This window comes from Camelus bactrianus, chromosome 31 (assembly GCF_048773025.1).
Source record: "Camelus bactrianus isolate YW-2024 breed Bactrian camel chromosome 31, ASM4877302v1, whole genome shotgun sequence".
Lineage (NCBI taxonomy): Eukaryota > Metazoa > Chordata > Mammalia > Artiodactyla > Camelidae > Camelus > Camelus bactrianus.
In genome coordinates this window covers 16,940,803-16,964,322 of record NC_133569.1, presented here as the reverse complement: position 1 = coordinate 16,964,322, position 23,520 = coordinate 16,940,803, and the positions used below count along the sequence as shown (strand labels likewise).

Genomic DNA, 23,520 nt, shown 5'->3' with positions numbered 1-23,520 from the left:
GAGCAGAGCAAGCAGGAGGTGCTTCCTCGTTCCTAAAGCTCTTGTGTTTTCTCCTCTTGTTGGTTTTGGAGCCCTGTCCTATTTCTGTAGGTCTTTTGGCTGAAAGCTCCAGCGGGGTCTGTCCCAGGAGCCCTGACAAACGCAGCTTTGCCAAAGCCCAGAATTCAGGACTGAGTCTCCCCCTTACTTCTCCTCCCACAAAACTTCTCCTCCCTCCAAAAACAGCTGGGGAAAAGACATTTATATAGGATGCCTAATCATAAGAGTTTCCCCAGATACTGTTTTTCCCTTGTGCAGAGGTAAGGGGGCCTTGAGAATCTGAATTCTGAGCCTGAATTTTGAGCTGGCTTGGTCCAAGTCCAAGATTTCCAAGTTGGCTCTGGACCAAGTGTCAATTTCTTCATCTGCAAAATGAGGACCCTGCCATCAATGTGATGGGGTGGCGTTGAGTATAAGCATGTGATGGGCTTGATACCCAAAGGGAGAACCATCATTCCATCCTGCCCCCCACCTTCCCCTCCCATCATGCACCACATCTCCTCATCTGGTTTTCAGTACTTTAGCTCCTCAGCTGTTTCTCTCCGTAGACACTTTTTGATTCACTGAGGGAAGGAGTGAGCTACCTCCCAGGAATGTCTCTAATTCTTTAAGAGTCCCACATGAAGGAGGCTATGTCATACAACAAGGAACAAATGAGTCTTCTCCAGAATGAGGGAGGACATAACTGAGCACACCTTCCCTCTCACACACACCTTGCCCAGCATTGGTGCCCACCAGGCACCCAGGGACCGGTCTCTACCAACCTTCTCATCCAGGAGCACGCGGACCAGGAGTCCTAGGACTTGAGTTTGAGTCCTGGTTCTGGCAAGTGCGGAGCCTCTGGGTAGACTGCCAGGGAGGCTAAGCCTTCAATATCCCAACAGCCTCACTCTAAGGGGTATCCCTGCCCCCCTAAATTCATTCAGACTCATTCTTCTAAAACACACTGTTCATCCCTTCTCTTCTCAGAACCTTCTCTGGCCCCTCTCCTCTGATTTCTAAAAGAAACCCTGCTCAGCACTTCCATCTGACCTTCACACAGCTCCGTGGCTGGCCTCATCCTCCTTGCCCACCCTCGTCCACAGGCCCCTCCACTCTGGGGGTCCACTTCCAGGCCCTCCCTCGCCAGCCACACTCACGTCCACCCGGAGCCTTGGCTCCAGCTTTCCTTCCTTGCCCCTTTTCTCCATGCAAAACACCTTTATTCTTCTCTAAAGGCTTCCCGGAAGACAGTAACCATCCCACCCCACCCCACCCCCTCGCCTTTCCCAGCTCGGCATACCTCAAACACTGCCCCCCCTCCAGCTCCCATTTCATTGAACGATCATTGCCTTTGCTTAAGGATTACCCTTCACTGCCTCACCACCCCCAGGACTCAGAATGGTCCCAAATGCAGCTTCCGCCGGTGAGAAAATCTTCTTTCAAAATAAATTAGTAAACAAGGACCCAGGGGCTTTTTCCTGAAAGGAAAATTAAAGGGTTTGTTTGAAGAGTCTTTTTCATCTTAAAATGTACAGGGATGTTAGCTTGGGGCTTCCTTCTGAAAGCAAGAAAAATACAAATTTCTTTTTAGAAGGCAAACATTCCATTTTTGTGGATTAAATCCAATCCTCGGGAGACAGACTTGGTAAAAGAGAGTTGTGCTTTCTCTTAACACCACAGACAACTGGTGGCTGGCTCCCTCTGGGGCCTGGCTGAGCCCCAGGAAGAGTGAGGGGGCGAGGTCGAAGGTCAGAGGGGAAAGAGGACTAGACACCCACACACTGGCTAAAATGAGTTCCGGAAAACTATTTCGTAAAGATGATCATAAAGCAGATTATATTTTCCTCATGGAAACTATGTTATAACTGGAAGTTAATTGAGCACCATTAATATGCCAAGAAAACAAAGATGTTATCATCTATAAAATAGTCCTCTAATTATTTACCAGAAAATTTGTGCATAGAATTGGCATAAATATACCATAAATATATGACATATGCTCATTAAAAGGCGAATTCATAGTACACTCATTAATGCATGAATGTACAATCCTGTGTCATAAATTTTTATCTACAACTAACACATGAGTCATAATAACTGTGAACAGTGAGTGAATACTGACTTTCCTTGTCTTCTTGGTATTCGGACGAGTTTTGAGAGGACGGCTTGGATGGCCTCGGTTTCCTAGAGAGTTTATCGGGGAAGTTTGAACGTATGTAGCAGATAGATGTGTTCAAATGATCTGGTTAATCTTAGAGTGACCTCAGGTGGTAAGCAGAACAGGTGAGAGGGACAGGAAGAGTGTAAAAGCCAAAGAAGGAGGGAAAAAAGCAAGGGGGTCATCCAAACTTTAGTGAAAGTTTTGGCGGAAGAAGGAGAGAGGAGGACCAGTGTGGATGCTGGGGCGACAGCCGCCCGCATTCTCTTTGTGCTGGTGAACTTCATGTGTCTATTTGGCCAGCTCTGGTAACCCAGTTGTTCGGTCACACACTAGTCTAAGTGTCTCTGTGAAGTGATTTCTTAGATGGGATTGCATTTAAATCAGTAGATAGAGAGATATTTTTGATTCGCTGTTAGTGATAGGGACTGAATGTTTGTGTCTCACCAAAATCCGTAAGTTGAAGTCCTAACCCCAATGCAGCTGTAATTAAGTTTACATGAGGTCATAAGGATGACGTCCTCGACTGGTCCCCCACACTTATTCACTTTGTACTATAATTAGCTGGATCCTTGTCTCCTTAAGGACGGGGAGTTTCTTGAGGGCAGGGATACCCTGACACCCAGCACAGGGCCCTTTTAGAGCTGAATGCAATAGAGGTGAGGCTGGAGGCAAGTTAGGGCCACGCCAGGAGTCTAAACCCAATGTGCTGGCAAGACCATGAACTTTCAAGTCCAAAAGACTGTGTTTCAATCCTGCACTAGTCCTTACTGGCTGTAAAACACAAGGAAGTCACTCAAGGCTCCCTAAACCTCCCTTTCCTCATCTGAAAAATGAGGTACCACCTTCCCAGGTTGGGTGTCAGATAAAGTGCAGGATGCCCAGTTAAATTTGAATTTCAGATAAATAACATTTTAAAAATATGAGCATATTTTAATGTTTTGGACATTGTGAAAAACTATTATTTATCTGGAATTCAAATTTAACTGGGAATCCTGTCTTTTATCTTTTTTTTTTTTTTTTTTTTGCAAAATCTGGGAACATGTTCAGGGGTATTGTGAAGATTAAATAAAATGATTACAAGGGCCTGTCAGTGGCCTGCATACAGTAGGCGCTCTGTGGTATTACTTACTAAACCACAGGACACCATTAACATTACTTGAGCAAGAGTGTGACAGAACTATCCATCTTAGAGGTTCTAAATTTAGCTCTGGCAAAAAAACACTTTTTTGAGATTTCTTAACATGCCTACAAGGAGAAAGTTGAACTCATTTAAAATCTATCACGGAAGTAACTTTCAATTATAACCTCATCTTTTGCAGGTTCCACCCCAGCAAGTTTGTAATCTAGTGGTTTCTGAAGTGTCTAAAGTCTCCACACGTAATGAATGGGGATAATCATTGTCTCCCCAAATGCCTTGGCTGTGATGATACAGTGTCAGACATATGGTCTGACTCGAATGACAATTGACTGAATCATTGTTTCCGCTCAATTACCTTCCAGCCCCCCAGGGAGCAGAGCCTGAGTTCTGCGCTCCGGTCTCCTGACAAGACCTCTCCCCATCAGCAGCCCCAGATCTCAACCCAAGGTCTCCCTTGAAGAACGGAATACAACTTCTTTCATAGGTGACTTCTGCAGCACGCAAAAATTTTAATAAATATGCAAAGAAATCATGTAAAACTTAAAACAGGTGTACTTGTCTCCCGCATCACTAAAAACACGATGCACATACTCTACCAGCCAGTTGCTCTCCAATTATTTATTCCCTCTTTCCTGAACATGTGGTTGGACAGCTAGAGACAGGCTCTCCCAGTTTCCCTTACAGCCCAGTGTGCCGATGGGTTTGTTCCAGCCCGTGGGCTGTAGATGAAAGTGTGACTCCTACAGACTTGTTGAGAATGGTCCCTGTTAGTCTGGGATCCTGGATGAAGTCATGGTGTAGAGGCCACCCCCCTGTCCTAGACCAAATCATGAGAGAGCAATAAACTGTTACGTTCTTGAAGCCACTGAATGTTCTCGAGTTGCTTTGTTACATCAGCCTTGTGTTTACTCTGTGACATTAGCCCATGTGACTCGTCTTTCTCACATCAATTCCCAGAATGAAATCCAGATGCCTTGATCGAAGCCCGTGGGTCCTTGCATGATCCAGTGCTCACCTGCCTCTGCAAACGCGATGCCCCGATTCTTCTGTTTCTGCCTCCTTTCTGACTCCTCCCAAGTCTCACCTGCTGCTGTGGTCTGAACATTTGTGTCCTCCCAAGATTTATGTGTTGAGGCACTAATCCCCACGTGGCTATGTTTGGAGGTGGGGCCTTTTGGAAGTAATTGCGTTTGGATGAGGTCATGGGGGTGGAGCTGCCAGGATGGAATTGGTGCCCTTATAAGGGGATAAAGATGAGACAGGCGGGACAAGGGCAAGGGCACAACCACTAAAAGAATGACATAGCCGTTGAGGATACAATATAAACCAGTTAGAGCCAACCTAGTCCCAAGATGGCAGAAGATTCGACTTCCCGGAGACCTTTAGCTTCATTGTAGGCTCATTGTAATACATTAGCATGCTAAGTGACACACCCACAGGCACCAGGACTGTTCCCAGGCCAATCACAAAGGGCCCAAAAGTGGATGGGGCCCAATTCCTGGAAATCCCTGCCCCTTCTCCAAAACAGTTGGAATAATTCTCCCACATGTTAGCATATGAAATTATCTGCCCATAAAAACTAACCACCCCCACACCTTGGGGCCACTCTCCCTTCTGAGATGGAGGGCATTCTGTCTATGGAATGTGTATCTAATAAATCTTCACTTCACTTTCTTGACCTCCATGTCTCGTCTCTGAATTCTTTCTGTGATATCTACTCTCCAGTAACAAAGAGACTAGAGCACTCTCTGTATTACTCAGCCATAAAAAACAATGAAATAATGCCATTTGCAGTGACATGGACAGACCTCGAGATGATCATACTAAGTGAAGTAAGTCAAAGACAAAAATCATATGTCACTTATATGTGGAATCTAAAAAAAAAAACACAAATGAACTTATTTACAAAACAAAAATAGACTCACAGACATAGAAAACAAACTTACGGTTACCGAAGAGGAGTGATAAATTGAGAATTTGGGGTTAACAGATGTACACTACTATATATAAAATAGATAAACAACAAGGACCTACTGTGTGGCACAGAGAGCTATGTTCAATATTTCATAATAACCTATAATGTAAAAGAATCTAAAAAAGAATACTTCTATGTGTGTATCTCTTTGCTGAACACCCGAAACATTGTAAATCAAACTATACTTCATTACAAAAAAGAATGTTGATTGTGCATAATAGAAACAAAACAAGTCCCCAAAGATGGAAATAACCTGCTGCCCATCCGCAGGAGAATGGATGACTAAAGTGTGCTATATTCAGAGATATGCAGCACCATATGGCATTTAAAAATGAAAGCACTAGAGCTACATCTATCAACTTTGAATAAATCCCAGAAACAATTCTGAGCAAAAGAACCAAGAGGCTGTGGGACATTTACAATAAGATATCATTTCTATAAACTTTTTAAGTGGCCAAAACAATGCTTTATAATTTTTATGGATACATAGCATATGTGGCAAAAAATATATGAAAACATGGATGGAGATGATAAAGGCTGAATTCATGAGTATGATCCCCTCTGGGGGGAGAGGGAGGGGAGGAAAGTGCCGAGAACGGTACACAGGAGGCCTCCACTGTATCTGTCATGTGTCATTTCTTCTAAAGAATTCTTCAGCAAATGTGGCTTGATATTAAGATGTAATGATGCTGGCTAATGGGTATGTGGGTTTTGATTATATTCTTCTTTTGTCATATCTCTGTGTTTGAGACAGTAAAGTTCTTCTTTGATTTGAGTGGGAAGAGGCAAGTTCGTCTTTCTAATAAATAAAGAGCAGGGAAGGAACCAGGAGACGGAGGTGGGAAGCTATGGCACTGGGGCTGGCTGCAGAGAAGAGGCACAGTAAAAAGACCTGGAATGTTTTCAGGACCTCCTCCAAGAAAGCATTTCTTGATCCCACCCCTAACCTTGGTCTGGTCTCCTGTAACGCCCTGTATGTTCATCTGTCAATCATCACACTTACCATAGTCAATGGAAATGATCTGTTTTCAGTATTCATAACACGATCCCATTATTTTATATTTGTAATATATATTTTTTTCATATATATAGATTTTACTTATATATGGAAAACTGTTGCATAAAGATGGTTGTCTCCAAGTGGACAGGATCAGGTGATTTCTACTTTATTATATACTCTTTTAATTTTAAAAAATTTATTTATGCATTTATTTTACAATATCACTTTTTTAATTCAAGTATAGTTGATGTACCATGTTATATGTTACAGGTATACAATATAGTAATTCACAATTTTAAAGGTTATACTCCATTTATAGTTATTATAGAATATTGGCCATATTCCCCATGGTGTACAATATATCCTTGTAGCTTATTTTATACCTGATAGTTTGTACCTCTTAATCCTTCACCTCCAACTGGCCCTTCCCCTTTCCCTCTCCCCTCTCCCCACTCCCTACTTTCAATAACATTTATATGTCTGTCTGCCTATCCCAGAATGAAGCTTCCTTGAAGACCAGCACCACATCTCATCCAGATTATTTCCTCCTCTGAGTCCAGCCCTGCATAAGCTCACAGAGGACGACTGCAATTTGCTGAATGAATGTTGGGCCATTTAGAGGAAAAGCTGAGGTGGTGAGGAAGGAGGTGACTCAGGCAGGAGGGAGGGACCAAGGATCAGTGTCCCCACTAGGATTTGCTGTCATGGAACCCAAACGTGCTCTCAGATGGGCAAAGAGAATCATGATGCATTTAAAGTTGTAAACAAACAAAACAAAACAAAACAAAAACTGATGGCCCAGAAGACCACGTGATTTTCACAGAATTATTAGAGCTTTATTATAGGTGTAATCCTAAAGACACCTTGTTCTATTGCTCAGCTAATACCAGAGTCCTCACAGTGTCCCCAGTAAACCCCTAGCCATTGAGCACATCAACCTCTCCCGGGTGTAGCCATCCTATCTTTGGAAAGCTCTGTTGCAAACTTTTCCTTTTGATATTGTAAAATCTGACACCCTAGCTCCAGATTCTATTTCTTGGAACCATTAAATGAAAAATAACCTTCTTTGGAACCTTCATTCTGGTCCAAAATGGAACCTGGCACATCACTGTAAATCCCTAAGCCAGCATGTAGACAGTGGTCAAGGACCAAGGGGCTAAGAATGAAGTTCCCTGGACCTGGGGATGCGAGCAGATGTCTGAAGGGGACATGGAAGGGAGCCTTCCACCTAGAGAGCTGAGAAACTGTCCCGAGACCTTCTCTTCACCTTGACTTAGCTTTCTACCTGCTGCCAAAGCTCCAGGACTGGTTCTGTCAGATTTCTGAGGCCAAAGGAGAGATGGTACAAAAAGGAAGAACAAAGTAGGACTGAGCAAACCTGGTTCTCTGATGACTATAATTTCTAGATTTCCCAGGTCCTGTTCTAAGTGCTTCAATTTCATCCTCACCGTGGGGTAATCCTACCTAATGGTAGTCCTATTATCTCTTTTGAAAGGATGAGGAGACAGACCCAGAGAGGTTATGGGATTTGCCCAAGGTTGTATAGCCAAGATTTGATGCTTGAGGTCTGGCCCCCCAGCCTGTGCTTTGACCCCCTCCGCTCACTGACGGACGGAGCGTGTAATACACAGCCTGCCGCTGGTCCAGTGCTGGAAGGAGGGACGCCAAGACTCTGCTCACTTCAGCAGATGGCAGGACACAGAGTTCCCAAACAGTTGGCGACTAGACACTGGGAAGCAGCAGGCTTGCTGGCAAGAAGCAGCAAATACCAAATCAAAGCCCATGGGACCTGGCGTGAGGGCAAGGCCACTTCCAAAGGGAAGGGAAACCTGTGCACACTCTGGACAGGGTATGTGTATAAGGCTGCATCTATGCTCTGTCTGTGTGATGAGTAGTGTGTGTGTGTGTGTGTGTGTGTGTGTGTGTGTGTGTGTGTGATCTGAATAAAAGTTAGAGCCACTCTAGATGCAACTCTAATGGTAAACCCTAACTAAAGAAACATCGATTTGTGACTGGCAGCCGAAGCTTCCACACCTTGAGCCAACAGTCTCCATCACCACTGACAAAAAGGACTTGAGAGAGGAGGGTACAGCTCAGTGGAAGAGCACATGCTTAGCGTGTACAAGGTCCTGGGTTCAATCCCCAGCACCTCCATTAAAGTAAATAAATAAACCTAATTCCTACCCCCATCAAAAGCTTAAAAAAAAGGATTTGAGACCCAGATGAAAGGCAGGAGCTCTTCTCTGGCTACTTTGAACCCCAGAGTCTGCTCACTGAAACTGCCTTACTACTATTTCATTCTTCAGTGCCTTGGCCCAGGACTTTTTCACTTCGGGAAACTGATTATTATCACAAGCCCAAGTAAATGCAACCCTCATTTCCCAGTCCTAGTGTAGTGAGCATGGGCTGGACAAGCGACCACACAGACCTTAGGAAAATAAGCCATTTTTTTCTGCTGTTACCTCCTTTCCTTTCTGGTATCATCTGTAGGCACGTGCTCCAGTGAAAGGTTATGACATCCTGAAATGAGAATACTTCCCTCTACTGAACTGCTCTCTGAATTCCCCAAATACAATCATATCTGAACAGCAAGGCCTTGTTGCTCACCCTGTGACTCCTTCCTTGGAGCTGCTTCCCTGAAAGCAACTCTTTCAACCGTGGTCCAATGTAATCTTAAGAGTAAAGATAACACAGCAACAGCCGTCTCTCACCCTGGGTGTCGTGCAGAAGTCAGGAGAACCATGCTGCGTGCAGAAGAACATAAACGGTGACTCACTCTGGCTTTCTCCTGGCACCCTCTACTGAAGACGAAAATGTGTTCCCACAGAACAATGGGGGAGAAGGATTCATTGGTTTGAGTATGAGTAACCAGTTCAGCAAAGAGAGATTTCCAAGCCATTGAGTCTAAAGAGTAGACTGGGGTCCCCAACCAAGAGGCATCAGATAACATGCAGAGAAACACAAAATAAGGAGAGAAAAGGGGAAAAGAGCCACAGACACAAGAAAAATAGACAGAAATAAGAGCTAAAACATCCAAGAAAGTAAGAGATCGTGTGGACAGCAGCAGCAAAGGGCTTAGAGGAGAAATCGCAGAGAAGAAAAATGACAGGTAAGACGTGGACAGAAAGAAACAGACACAGAGTCAGCTGGAGATGTGATAGAAATTGACATGTAGAGATAAATGCAAGAAAAGACAATAGGAAAAGCAACCACTGGCAGAGGTCCTGTGTCTTAAAATAACCCAAAACGATCAGCCAAACCCTTAGTGACAAGTATGTTATTGAAAGGACTGTCTTTTAAAGGAAGGCTGCAGGTGAAGGTCTACAGTATAGTTTTGTCCGCTCTGTGTCTCCAGTAAGCTATCCCCAGTGGAAAAGCCTGGAGAGAGAGAGCCCTCGGGCTCATGCATCCAAGTTAATCCATGCGCCTGAGGAAGAGCAGGTGACTAGCCACAGGTAACAGTGGAACACTTCCCTTGAAGGTAACATCAGAGGTTCTTTTCCACCGGCGGTCTTCCCTTGAACCCAGTGAGCCTGGAGCAGCACCCTCTGGAACGTTCCAGTGGGCACTAGCAGAGACAGAGATGTGGGTGGGAATGTGGAACATGGGCAAGGCTTTAGGGATATTTTTCTGCAGTGATTGTCAGGTTTTTCCTCTTATTTTTTGAAACATTTTATTTTCTATATCTAAGCTCTGTATTGCTGATAAATACAGAGGTTCCTCACTATAGGCTGGTTGCTAGCCTCAATTTTTTCCTGGCCTAACCATGTATATTCTAAAGCTCCAACTGGTTGCTAATAACCCCTTGTTTGGCGGACACTCAACAGTGTTCATAAGGTATTCATATCCATTGAGGAAAGGATGTTCACAGAGATGCTAAGGAGGGTAGGGCCAAATGTGGTTTTCTCTATTCTGCAAAAGGGAGCCCAGAAGAAACTCATTCAAGGTCTCACAACTCAGCCAAGGCAGAGATAAGACCCAAATTTAGATCCCCATCCAGTTCCCTTCACTTTCCCCTCCATCTCCTTGGCTGTAGCCTTGGGGAGTTTCTGTTCTCACGCATTTCCCCTCCTTTTGCTTCAGATCTTTGTTGTTGTTGTTGTTAGATTGATTTTTTTTATTAAAGCCTAGTTGCTGTACAGGATCTTTGTTGTTTTTAATTAAAGTATTACAATACTTGATTCCCTACCTAGACCCCATTGTCCTTTCCTCCCTCTTCAGAGATAACCACTCTCCCAAACTCAGAACTTGTCATTTCCGTGTATATTTGATAGTTTTATTACCTGGGTATATACACACAAATATCCTGATGCATTGTTCTGTAGATTTCAAAATCTTTTCTATTATTCCCCAACTTGCTTTTTTCTTTCCACAATCATTTTGAGCCTTGTCCATATATTAGCTCTAATTCATTCATTCAAACTGTTATTAGTATTCCATGGCCTCACCTCTTTTCAGCAGCCAAAAGCCTGGCTGAAATTCCAATGTATCCCTTCTTTACACCCGCGTCTTCAGGACTGAGTGTCAGAATTTGGAACCAGATGGGCTCAGGGATCCCTCCTGTGCTTCCGGTGGGCCAATCCCCTGCTACGTTACAGACTTTACTAATTTCCATTGGGGTTTATCCTGAGTGATTGGATTAATGAGACTGTTGATATTGTAATTTCACTGCCATCCTCATAATTAGTTCTCAGTGGAAATGGTTATAGTCATGATCCTTCTCAGTAGGAAGAAATCGAGATAAAATTCTGGGAATAGAGCTTTTCGAAACTATGGGAAGCAGGAAATTTGAAATAGGACCTGACTAATTCCTACTCCATAAACCTCTTTTTTCTTGCCTTTTTTTTTTTTTTTTTTTGAATGGAGGTACTGGGGATTGAACCCAGGACCTTGTGCATGCTAAGCATGTGCTCTACCACTGAGCCATACCCCCTTGCTCAATTCCTACTCCAGAAGATCACTGAGACTAGGTAAATAAAAGTAAAGTTGTAGTTTGGGAATGTTGGGAAAACCTGTGTAGGTAGGGATGTCATTTTTCTAAAAATATCCTGATAAAATAATTGAACCAAATAATCATTATCTGAAAACTCATTTTGGGGGAAAACTCTAGGAATTATATGGCATAACAATGGAATAAAATGGCATGTCTGTGCTCACCTCTACCACAGAACTCACCGTTACATGAGAGCGACTTACAAGCCCTTCCCTCCTACTGCAACTGCAAAGTCCGTCATGGGAAGATCCAAGTCATTGGTCCCTGTAGCCCGGCAAGTATCTGGAGTTTCATTTGTCAAATGAACTGTTCAGTAAATAAAGAAACGTAGCATCAGTGAAGTCCTATTGACATGTAAAAATCTCCTAGAGGCTGTCCATGAAGAAAGGAATCCCACCAAGTCTCTAAAATTGCAACAGAGCAAGCTTGGATATGGTGGCTACAAGAGGAAGGGGCAGGAGCACATCTATGGATGGACAAAGCCAAGGTCATTCATTCAGCAAACACCACCGAGTGCTTTCCAAGCCCAGTGCAGGACCTGAGGAGGAACAGAAATGGTCTAAAGGGAAGGGAAGGAAGGAAATCGTTACTGAACATCTACTTTCTAAGCTTATTTATGTTGGATATAATACTGACCACCCAGAAAAGTGGGTGCAATCTCTATTTACTCACGAAGATACCAAGTCTCAGAAAGACCGCCTTACATAACCACTATCGTTTAGCTAATCAGCAGAACACCCAGGATGCAAGCTCAGTTCCAGCTGACCTGCAAACCAATGGACTTTCCATGGCAAACAAGGCGTCTCTCCAAAGTGAGGAATGGTTCTTAACTTTGAGGAGCTGATGGTCTAGTAAGGGAGGTCATTTGGGCTGAATAAAAAAATAATAATAATGACAAATTAGAAAATAAACACAAACAGAAATTGAGATTTCAGTATCCTTCTAACCAGGTCAAGTTTAGCCTATTAAATTTGGCCTCCTACTACTGTTTTTCCTACATTCTAGAAAAACACCACGTCCATGCTTTCACTTCTTCTGTTTCTTCTTTACTAGCTCTACCCGACCGTTTACACTGAAGGTATGTCGTGGACACTGTCACTTTGGTGTCACCCGGAATCTCAACCTTTGTCCAACATTTGGGGAATTCCCAATCTTATGAATTTTAGCGAGGCAGAGCCCGTCGCCCATGACAGAGGCTAAAAATGTCACCTGGTCACCTTCCAATCCAACCTTGCAGCTAGAACACAGCCCCAGCTCTGCCAACCAGGCACACTCGCCCCAGACTTTGGAATAGGAGCAAATGAGGTACAGAAGCAAGGACCACAGATGATTCTGTCTGGAAGTGGAACAAGATGGAGGTCCTAGAGCAGGAGCGGTGCGGTGCTCATGACGGCAGCCCAAGACCAGAGCCGATGTCTCGGTGCTGCAACAGGTGGCCCAGTACTCGCAGGACAGCAGTGGTGTCCTCCCCAGGCCAGCTCTGTAGCGGGAGAGACTGAGATTTAACCCTTGATCCTGGCCCAGCGGCCTCAAAGCCCACATCTATGGGCCTCTACCATTCTAGTCTGCTAGCCGATATAATTTCTTCTAACATTTTAATTTACTGAGCAAAATGTAAGGGATAGAGGGTATCAGGATAATAAACCTTAAAAGTAAAACTTCGACCAGTCAGTTAGATCCCATTTGCCTCTTCCCAGTGAGGCAACCGCACTGCTCTGAATCGGCGTCATCATTCTTACATCTTTCCTCCATATGCATGTAACTCTGAGCACTAGATGGTAATCATCTTGCTTATTCTTAAATTTCAAGTAAATGATGTCATACGGTATGTGTCCTTCTGCAGCTGGCTTTTCTTCACTCAACATTATGATTATGGAATTCTTCCAGGATGAATTATGTGCCTGCTAGTTCATTCATTTTCACTGCTGTGGTGTTACAGAATTCTACTGAATGAACATGCCACAATTTCTGCATTCCCTTATGGGCAGACATTTAAGTTATTCTGATATTATGCTAATATAAATAATATTGCTACAGACTCTTCTGTACGTGTCTCCTGGTATGTGTGTGTAAGGGTTTCTGGAGGGTATAGTTCTAGGAGTAGAATTGCTGGGTAAGACCATATGAGCATTTCTAAGTCTACTAGCTGTTGTCATATATCTAGTCCTCGAAAGTGGTTGTCTCTGACATCATTTTAGCAAGTTTCTTCTGCTTAAACCAGCCAGAGTCAACTTGTAACCATGAATGCAGACTGATGCTGGGAAGCAAATTTCTGTGGGTCTCTCATATCTCTGCGTGTCTTAGAGCAGATGCTCTGATTGTCTTGATTTAACACTATCTTTTTAAGAATGTTTGTATAGTGGACAGCCTTGGGAAACAGAGATAAGGTCTTCCTCAGGAGCAGAGGGGAGGGCAGATTTGTTACTGTCCAGTCTAATGAAGACAATGTCTCCTTCTAAGGCAAAAGTCAGGCAGGCTCACATCCAAATTGTATAAAAGGTACAACTGACTTAAGCTCTGGGCTCCTATCTTGAAATTCACCCCACTGTGCGTGTTGGTATCACCGGGGCCTCTTGGCATCACCCCGTGGGAACTGAGGCCCACAGAACTGGTGTAGATGTTGATATAAAATGTTCTGGTGATTGCATTACCCAGGAAGGAGTCTCATGTCTTCTGCCAGCATCTATGAAATATGGGTGAGCTAGCTTATTAGTTTGCAAGTAGGATAGACTCTCATACCATGCACAGTTTTTCGACAGTTGACACAGGAAGGGGGTGGTTTGGGCAATGGACCATCAGGGAAACCAGGAGGAAACTGGGATTGGTTATCTGAAGTGGTCTGAGCTTAAGACAATAAAAAAATCCCACTGGCATTAACACACATGACTTCAGCAGTCCCTGTGTGTCCATTAGGAAAGCTTTCAGTGCTAAGTCATAGAATATTGATGTTAATTGTTTAAACAAGAAAGGCTGTAATTATATCATATTAAAAGAACTCTGGAAATAATAATTACAGGGTTGGTATGGAAACCCAGTGAGGCCAAAGTTCCGGGCTTCTTCCTAGTGCTCTGCCCTACCATCCTCATTCATCACCTCATTGTCACAAGGTGCCTGTCGCAGCTCCAAGTATCTTGTCCACATCAAGGTGAGAAGAGAGGGAAGGAACTGTACCAGTCATCTGTTCTTTTTAATCAGAAGAGCAATACATTGCTCTGAGGGCCTCAAACAATGAGTTCATCACAACTCATTACTTGGGCAATCCCTCCCACAGCCCCCCACTCCCACCCCATGACAAAATCCAGGTTCTGCAAGCAAGCAAGAAAAGACCAAAGGAAAGTGGGGCAAATGGTGTTTGTCAAAGATTCAACAATGTCCACCATAGTCTACCCATGAGACCAGCCAACATCTCAACTGAGCTCAAAGTCCTGAATCTCAGACCCAAAAGTGCCTTCTTGAGGGGAAGCTACAAAACACATTACTCACCCAGTTGAATTCACCCAATAAATAGGGATAAGGAAGGAATAGGAAAAGGGAATTGACATTTTCCAGAAAAGGGAAGAATGGCAAACACAAGGCAGGCATGAGTCCTAACACACACAGCATTCCACTGAGTAGAGGACACTGTGGTGGGCAGAAGAGTGAGCTCCTTGGTCAGCCAACCCAGCAACCCCTGGTCCTGCTTTTGGAATGGTCCTCTTTGTCCGTTGGCCTCTGTGACAGCTTGTCTTGGCCTCTGAGAGAAACTTCCATGTCCATTGTCCTCAAAGCCCCATCTGAGGCGGGCACTGAAGAAGACAGCCTTCCGGGAGGTGTATGTCTTTCACAGCCTTTTTAAAATGGATACAATGGTTCTTACTATTGTGAGTAAGACTACCAGGTACAGTCTGCACAAGGCTCTCTGTGGATATGAGAAACTACTTTTCACTCAACAGATAGGGAAAGATCAAAGACTTTGATCACACTCTGCATTGGCAAGCCCACGCAGGCAGACACTTTCATCTATATGCTGACAGGAGCACAGGCTAGAGCTTCTCCATGGAGGGCAATTGGACTAAATACATTACTCATATATACATCGGAGTAACGTTGAGATATACATAGATATTTCCCTATACATTTGGCTGTATACATACACATTAGTCGTGCAAGGTCTTCTGACTAATTTCACTTCTAGGAATTTATCACACTACATTTCACACAAATAAAATGACATTTCTGCAAGATTATTCATTGCAGCTGTGTGTCTAAAGCACAGGATTGGAAACCATCTAAATGACAATCAGTAAAGGACAGTTAAATAAAGTATGGTACACGCACACAATGACATCCTATACAGCTATGTAAAAAAAGAATGAAAAAGTTCTCAATTTAGATCTCCCAGAAACATTGTCAAATTTTACAAACAGGTGCAGAATAGTGTGCATGGAATAGTAAGTGTCATCTGTGTCAGAAAGAAAGGAAAGTCACACATCTCTGGAAAGACACACAAGAAGCAGAGAACAGAGGCCGCCGTTAGGGAAGGGAACTGGGTGGCCGTGAGCATGGGTGGGGGAAGACTTTTCACTGTGTATCCATTCTTTTGTATTTGAGCCATATGAATGTCTCAGCTATTTAAATTTTTAAATTAAAAATGTGATAGGCCACTGTTTATAGCAGCATTATTTACAGTTCTGAAAAGATAGAAATTATCCAAATGTCCAAATGAATGAGTAAACAGAATGTGGTCTATCTATACAAGGGAACATGATGCAGCCTTAAAAAGGAAGGAAATTCTGACACGTGCTACAACATGGATGAAGCTTAAGGACGTTCTGCTGAGTGAAATAAGCCAGTCACAGAAGGGCAGATACTGTATGATTCCACTTATGTGAGGCACCTAGAGGAGTCAAATGCATAGACAGAAAGTAGAATGGGGGCTGCCAGAGGCTGGGAGGAAGGGGAAGAGGGGATTCTTGTTTACTGGCTGGGGAAGAGACAGATTTCTGGAGCTGGATGGTGGTGATTGTTACATGACAGTGTGAATGTACTTAATGCCACTGAACTACACACTCAACAATGGTTAAAACAGCCAATTTTATGTTATGTATATTTTCCTACAATGATTTTTTTTAATTTGGTAGGTTATACTGAAAGCCATTGAATTGTACCCTTTACACGGATTAAATTATATCTCAATAAAATCATTTAAAAAAAAAACTTGGAGGCTTCCAATGTATTTGCTTCGGACCAATTTCACATGTAAGTAACCACCATCAAAGACCTTGTTTAAACAGAAACCGGAAGCCTGAAAATGCGTGCCTTATACATAATACCTCCTTCTGTTCTACCCATCCCCCTTGTCCAGGGCTCCTCAAATCATGGTCCTCAGACCAGCAGCAGCAGCATCACCAGGGAACACAGAAATGCACATTCTCAGTGGGGAGGGTATAGCTTAAGTGGTGGAGCGCATGCTTAGCATGCACGAGGCCCTGGGTTCAGCCCCTAGTCCCTCCTCCAAAAAGTAAATAAATAAACCTAATTCCACGCCCCAACCAAAAAAGGTTAAAAAGAGAAAGAGAGAAAGCAAGAAAGCAAGAAAGAAAGGAAGGAAGAAAGAAAGAAAGGAAGGAAGACACATTCTCAGGCCCTGCCCCAGACCTACTGAATCTAAAATTCTGGGTGTGGGACCCAGCAAATGGGGTTTTAACCAGCCCTCCAGGTGATGCTGAAATTTAAGAAGCACTGCCCTGGCGCGGTCTCTGACTAATGGTTATTCGAACAGGGGGCCTTGTATTAATGAAGAACTGGGCCCAGCTGCTAATAACTGAAACCAAGAACTACCAGCAGCTTCAACAGAGAGTTTCCCTCTTTCCCACACAAGACCAGTTCAGAGGTGTGGGGTGCTGGTTCCACTGTGATCACTGGGGCACTGAGTCTTTACCATTCTGCTCTAGTACACTTGACTTTTTTTTTTAATTTTTAACATTTCTAATTGAGATATAGTTGATGTACAATGTGATACAAGTTACAGGTGTATAACATAGTGAGTCACAGTTTTTAGAGGTCATGCTCCACTCACAGTTATTATAAAATAATGGCCATATTCCCTGTGTTGTACACTATGTCCTTATTTTATTCACCATAGTTTGTACCTCTTCATCCCCTGTCCTTGTCTTGCCCTCCCCGCTTCCCTCTCCCCACTGGTAACCACTAGTTTCTCTCTGTATCTGTGAGTCTGTTTCCTTTTTGTTACATTCACTAGTCTGGTGTATTTTTCAGATTCCACATGTAAGTGATAACATATAGTATTTGTCTTTCTCTGTCTGACTTATTCATTTAGCGTAATGCCCTCCAGGTCAATCCACGTCGTTGCAAATGGCAAAAGTTCATTCTTTTTTATGGCTGAGTAGTACACAGTCACAAAAAGTCAAGTAGTACACATTTGACCTTTAACCCAAGGTCACCACGTGGTCCAAGGTGAGTACTGGAGTGCCAACCATCACATCTGAAGTGCAGACTGAAGAAGGAGGAGGAAGAAGGGACAAAAAGGAACCTATAAAACTCAGTTACCTCCCTTTAAAATAGTCTTTCCAGAAATTCTCATACCTCACTGACAGCACCAAAATCCCAGGTTCACACCTACCAAGGGGCTGAGACATGTAGTCCTTTATTCCAGAAAGCAATGTGTGCTGCAATGTGTTACTAAAGAGGAAAGGGGAAACGGATCTGGGGAGAAATAACCTTTAGTGCTGGCCACTGTGAGTACGGCTGCTGCTGACATCAGTCTGCTTGGTCTAGAGAAGTCAGCTTTCCTAACCCCTCAAGGCTCCAAGTTGCAAGAGACCTCAGTGAATGTAGGTATCAGGCTACAGGAAAAGAATATCTCTCTTTGAAAAGTTCTATTTTCTTTACTCTAAATTCCTCCCTCTCTTGTGGGACTTTGGTGAAACCTACGTGCAAACAAGCTAACGCAATATAGTGTCCCGAATTCCTCCTGCTATTTGCCCCAGTATTAGAGCCCCAGTTCTCAGAGGAAGAGCCGCCCACACTTCATGAACGCAGCCATGCCACTTGGCCGGCTCCCTGGCCAGTGCATCCGGTGCTGATCCATGTGCCTGTGCCAGATCGGGATGCCCTGTGGGGACCATGGCAAGCCCAAGGGAGAATCTTAGCAGGAGCCCCAAGGTTGTGGAGCAAAGCCACATGCCCTCTGCAGTACATAACCATCTTCCTACTGAGGAAGAGCACACTTGACGGGGGACCCCATGAGGCCATGGCAATGAAGAGCCCATGAACTAGATAGTCACTCAGCAGCCATAAAGGCAGGGGAGCCCGGCGCCCTCAGGGGAAAGCGGTATAGGCAGGACTGGACCAAGCAACTGGGATCCAGGTTTCTCAATGTTCAAGAAAGAAGTTACAGATAAGAAAGGAAGACTAGGATGGACCATGTGATACTAGATTAGAGTTGTTCAACTTTTTGCAGATACGGGTGTATGTTACAGTTGAAAAGATACAAAGCAATTACAGATACATGTGCACACATGGACTTGTATATATACATATATTTCCTAGTTCTGTCTGCAAAACACACCCAATGGCAGTAGCACCCAAGTAGTAACAAGAACACCCAGCCCTCAAATCTTGTTTTCTAAATACACTTTCCCTGCCTAGGGCTGAGGAAAGGAAAATACAAGAGGAATTAGGAGTACCTTGTAGTGCCAGAAAGTTAGAAATTGTTCCAAAAAACAAAAAATGGGAGAAGAAGGCGTGTCAGTGATCAAAGCTGGAATCATTTGAGCAATGAGGTAAAGAACAGCACTGGATTATAATTCAGGGTAAATCGTTTTATAAATAAATAACTGGGGAAGAAGCAGCAAATCTTCGTTGCAGAAAGATTCCGAATAATTTATGTAGCTGATGCCTGCTCCAGAAGTGGTTTAATCCACCACTCTCAACCTTCACCACCCCAAGTGTGGACCAGATTTATGACTTGATTCCAAATATCAGAGTGTGGAAAGGGGTGGGGGGGAGGGGGTAACCTGAGACTGAAGAAACCTGGCAAACATGACCTTGATCAAGATTAACATCACTGGGGATAATTCATGTTGATATCCTGTACCCTGTGATATGACGTGACAAGAAGAATGCTTCACCTCTTCAGTACTCTTCCCCAGGACCAACAGCCCACCTCATCATAAGAAAACCATCAGCACAAAGTCTGATGCAGAGGCATTCTGCAAAATACCTCACCAGAACTCTGCAAAACTGTCAAAATGTTGAAAAACAAACACTGTAACAGATCTGCTAGAGAATGAATGTTTATGTCCTCTCAGAATTCATATGTTGAGATCCTAACCCCCCAAGGTGATGGTTTTATAATGTGGGGCTTTTGGGAGGTGATTAGGTCATGAGGGTGGAGCCCCCATGAATGTGATTAGTGCCCTCATAAAAGAGATTCCACAGAGCTCCTTTGCCCCTTCCACCACATAAGGACACAGCAAAGAGACAGCCATCTATGACCAGGAAACGAGTCCAAACCAGACACCAAATCTGCTGGTGCCTTGATCTTCAACTACCCATCCTCCAGAATTATGAGAAACATATTCTGTTGTTTACAAGCCTCCCAGTCTGTGGTATCCAGTTATAGCAGCCTGATCAGAAGGCAAGATCAGAAGAAACTAAGGAGACATAACAGCTAAACGCACTGTGGTATTCAGGATTGGATCTTGGAACAGAAACTAGTTTTAAAACTAGTGAGATCTGAATAATGTCTAGAGTTTATTTGATAATAATGTGCCAGTGTTGGTTTCCTACTTTTGACAAATGTACCTTTGTTATGCAAGATATTAACGATAAAGAAAATTGGGTGAGGGGTAAACCAGCACTCTGTACTAGCTTGGCGATTTTTCTGTCAGCCTAAAACTACTCCAAAATTTAAAGTTTATTTTGTAAAAAAAATTAACCCAACATCTTGAGTTATTTCCAGAAGCAGAATTTATCAAAATAATCTGATTCACCTTAATTTGACAGTGGGACTCCTTCCTCCAGATACTCCCCTAAGTATCTCCTTCAGGTCTCTGCTCAGATGTTACCTTATCAAGGAATCCTCCTTTGATCACCCCATTAGAAATAGCAAACCCCTTACCTGGTTACTCTAACCTGCTTTGTTTTTCTCCCGAGCACATATCACCAACCTAACCCCATACATAGTTTATTGGTTTATTTTCTTCCTTTCCACCTCCCCCAACCAGAATTTTTCATGAGAGCAGAAAGTTTTGTTCCCTGCTAAATCCTCAGTGCCTTCGGCTGTGCTGATACACAGCTAAGGAGATGTGCCTGACCTAGTGTGGAAAGGAAGGGCAACTCTTTAAGAAGAGTTGTTATACTGAACCAGGATTTCTCTGACTTGGGGCATCCACAGACCACTTAATGGACCAAATTTTAGGTCATTTCTAAAGATAGACATTGTAATTTTAATAATAAAAATTAAAACCTTTAAAAATTCATAATGTTTATTTCATATCAATTGAAAGGGATGAGAGTTTGAAATCTTTCTCTCTTTGGCTTGATGACGTAGTTTATGTCACCAGATTCCACATCTAATTGGCTTCTCCTTTCTATTTTTTCCTACCTAATTATCAAATTCTAAGTCCCAATTATAAGTTATTGAGCGTGGCAGCGAGAGTTTGGCTCTGTCAGATAATGCTAGATATTCAGGTTGAACAGGGACACGGAAATCACGGAGAGATGACTCACTGAAGACTTCTTTCAGCTCTCCATCAGATGCAAAGTCAATAAGCACATCACACTCAAAAGCTGGAGGGATGACTCTCAGCTTGGAAATCGGTGCTGAATGGATTCCTAATCTACTCTGCGGAAAGTAGCTTTTCATGGTCCACTGCAGCCCTTAGAGGTAATTGTGAAATATGCCCAATAATACGTCATTGATTTCTTTTGCCCTGAGAAGAAAATCAGCAAGTGCTGGAGAAAAGACAAACTTTCTGCAAGTGAGCTGTTTGCACCACAAAGAAATTCTGGTATCTTAGGCTCAGTATTAAAATTCATGATCCTTCAGCCCTGAGGCCATAGGCTCAGGCTCTAAAGACAATCATAAACATATTGCTGAAATATACAGTTGAACAAAAACACTTGAAGTCCTAGAAATGGAGTTTATGACATTACCAGGGTCATAAAGAAATGTTTTTATTTCCTTCCTGGCTTCAGGAACTCCTGAGAGCTGCTCTCTCTCTGACAGCTTAGGCATTTCAGCAGGAAAAAGTCACGTACCAGATGTCCATTTCTTGACACAGCACATTAAAAAGATACGCTGCCAGTGCGTATAATTTGGATGGATTCACAGTTTTCACTATTTCTATTAACCGTAAATCAAGATCAAGATGTGTGTTTGAAAATGCAGGCTTTATTATTATTCAGATGTGGTGAGGCCAACAGATCTGGAGAAAACTGCCACTGAAAAGACAGATTGCTACACAGATCTCAAGAAGTGAGGGCATGCCATGCCATGGCAGAGGGGCACACGAGGAAGCACCACGGTTGGTCACAAACCAGAGGGATGAGGGGAGAAGCTTGAGCAAGGGTCTTTATTGAGGTTTCCATGGGAAGGAGTAGGTGATTTAGGGTAAACCATTTGAGGATTGGCTAAATAAATAACTTTGGCAGGCCCTGGGGCATAAGGGCTGTCCCTAGTTGTCTGCTATCTGGTCCTGGAGTGATTAGTGCAGATGGATAGTGGCCGGAGTGTGACAGCCTGATAAGGAGGGTGGGGGGCAGTATGGGCTCTCAGTTGATTGATCTGCCTATGAAAGGCAATTCAGGTGACTTTCCTTTACCTTCTCTAGGAATTAGCTACCCTGGGAGGGGCAGTCCCTCCAGTGTCAGCAAGACCCCGGAGGTCAAAGCATCATCACACAGAACACAAAAAGCAGCTGAAGGCAGGATGCATACTGTTGGCCAACAATTGTTCTCAGTGTGTGGCTCGACATTACAGAGAAACCTTTTTTTCTTTGCAGAGCCATCAATGCCCCTCTTTGCTTGACACACAGCTAGGTATATGCAGAGAAGGTCCCCACACTTACTTGCTAGTCTACATCATCACTCAAGAACTAATTAGCAACTAAGGGAAAACGCTCTTCTGCCGCATGTGCTTTTAAAGTGATAAACAAGACAAAAAGTCTCTCAGCACTTCTCTCTCATGCATGTATCACACGTATCCCAAGAGCTATTTCTCACTCTATACATCAGTAGTTGCGTCCAACCGCATGTGGTGGTAATTGCTCATTCATATTGCCTGCGAGGTCCAACAGCACCACTTTTTAACAGCATCATTTGTAAATGAATTTTTCAAAAACTTGTTAGGCTTTGTCTCCCAGCATATTTGTCATCCTATTTGGCTGGTTTTATAAGCTTCCCTTCAATAACATAAATAATACCTTTTGCCATGAGGATGGCAACTCTGAATGAGGCCTCCAGTTTGGAGTGCTCTTCTGCCTTTAACAATAAAATTAACCAGCTGGAGGTTTGCTAAAGAAGTTTCTGTGCTTCATTTGCAAGAACTTTGATGGCTCTGCATCACTACTTGACAAAGTTTCAGACGACGGATTAGGGGCCAAGGGGAAATAAATGACCTGCCCAACAAAATCCAATTTCTAATTTATTACCTCGTTTCTTCTTTGCACTCCTCTTTTGACAAACTGTGCGGTTTTGTTTGTTCCAGCACACAGAGTCACGTTCTAAGTTGAGTTGTAGTGTTTACATGATTGTTTTCACCTCTATTTTTATGCTTCATTGAACCACTTCTAAGCCGTATCTTCCTTTGTAAACTAGGGAAATACTGCAATACATTTTAATCTAGAAATATTCTCTTTGACATTGCTTTCTCTGTTCCCAATAGATTTTGACATAAAGTGTTCTCCTGTTCTCCATTTCATTGGTTTTCTAGACATTACAGTACAAAACTTAAACTATGATGAAATTGAAATTCAACAAATGTAGACAATAACATGCAAATGACACGTAAGTGATATGGAAAACGGAGGGTGGGGGCAGGGGGTATAGTGAGGGGATAGCTGTGTCCCAGGTCTCAGCTGAGTCCCTGGGATGCACCCTGCCAAGTGAGGGCCCCTGGTTTTGTGCAGGAATGAATTCAAGTGCAAGTCACAGTTGAGTAAAAGTAGATTTATTTAGAGAGGTCTACACTTCATAGACAGAATGCAGGCCATTGCAGAAGGCAAGA

At 43.3% G+C, this 23,520-nt stretch overlaps 1 long non-coding RNA gene across 1 annotated transcript in view; it reads right to left on the bottom strand.

The window, feature by feature from the left end:
* The window catches only part of LOC123612090 (uncharacterized), a 115,023-nt gene that overhangs the window by 54,627 nt on the left and 36,876 nt on the right, over window positions 1-23,520 (bottom strand). The window contains exon 2 of the long non-coding RNA XR_012503415.1: window positions 11,471-11,594. This is a non-coding gene — a long non-coding RNA (uncharacterized LOC123612090). The remainder of the gene's footprint in view (window positions 1-11,470; window positions 11,595-23,520) is intronic.